The sequence below is a fragment of the Suricata suricatta genome, chromosome 6, assembly GCF_006229205.1.
Source record: "Suricata suricatta isolate VVHF042 chromosome 6, meerkat_22Aug2017_6uvM2_HiC, whole genome shotgun sequence".
Taxonomy (NCBI): domain Eukaryota; kingdom Metazoa; phylum Chordata; class Mammalia; order Carnivora; family Herpestidae; genus Suricata; species Suricata suricatta.
Window position 1 is genome coordinate 88223002 of NC_043705.1, and position 1327 is coordinate 88224328.

Sequence of the window (1327 nt, forward strand, 5' to 3'; positions counted from 1 at the left end):
GGAAAAAGGGGTCCCAGGAACCCTGAGGGAAAAGGTATGTGGAAGGCCCCCTTTGGAGGCACAACCCTGCAGGGAAAATAGAGCACTCAGGAAATTAATACCTAGACTTCTCTCTTCTTCAGCCTTCCAACTTCTGCCAGGGCTCCCCATTGGCCAAGCCCAAGAGGAAACTGAGGACAGGAAGCCTCTCCCTGAAATCCTTACAGGCCATCCTCTGGGGCCAGGGCAGGGTGGCAAAACCTGGCAAGGAAGCTGGAGGGGTAAATGGAAAGGTGGATCCAAAATGAATCAGCACCAAACTCTCCAGGATCCTGGCCAGGGCTGACCCCCACTGTCTTTCAAAGGCTGACCTTGGATCTAGGGTGGGAAGGAGCCTTGGGCTCTTCCAGGCCCGGAGGGGAGCTATGCAGTTTGTTGGAAGGAGCCCCTACTTACTAGCGTGACAGCATTGGCCAGGCTCCCGTCCATGCATTGATGTGTACATTCATTCAGACATTTGTTCAGCCAACATCTGAAAATGACTCTGAGCCAAGCCAGGGCTAGGAGGCACTGGATGAAGAAATGTGGAACAGCCCCAGCACCCTCCTTAGCTTGTGAAATATGCCTAGAGCCAGACAGTGATGGGTTCCTTCCACCAGTTCTGTGAGTCTGGAGGCTGCTCTCAGTCAGCTCCTCTATAATATGGGTCAACCACCTTTTCTTCCCAGAGTTGTCTTGAGGATTCAAAGGGAACATTTCAGAAAAGCAGAAAGAAGGTTCTGCGCCTAGCATGGAAGAAGTGCTCCATATTTGGCCTCTGTTACCAAGCACCTATCTGCCCCTCACTCATTCACCACCCTTTTACAACTCGCTGTTCTGCCACTCTTGTAGTAATTATACTGTACTTGGATTTGTTGCGATTTTACTCTGCATCTCCAAGGCTTGGGTCTGGGTTTAAAAATACACTGGCCAGACATTGCCGACAGCTTCACATGCATCTTTACGGGACGAGGACAGCCCTGGTTAGTAGGCAGTCGTACCAGACCCATTTTACAGATGAAGGAACTGAACCCGGAGAGATAAAGCAACCCGCCCAAGGCCACACAAGAGACAGCGGCAGAGTCGGAATTTGAACCCGGTAGCCAGGCCCTCGGATCCGGCGCTGGACCGCGGCTCCTGAGCGAGCGCGTTCGGGGACAAACCGACCAGCTGGTCAGAGACTGGACGGCAGATGCGCGCCCGCTACCCCCCAGCCCTCGGCCTTCGGGACAGGGCGCCGGGACAAAGGCGCGGCGGAGGCCGGACGTGGGCCAGCCGGGTCCGCGCGCCGGGGGCGGGAAGCGGGGCC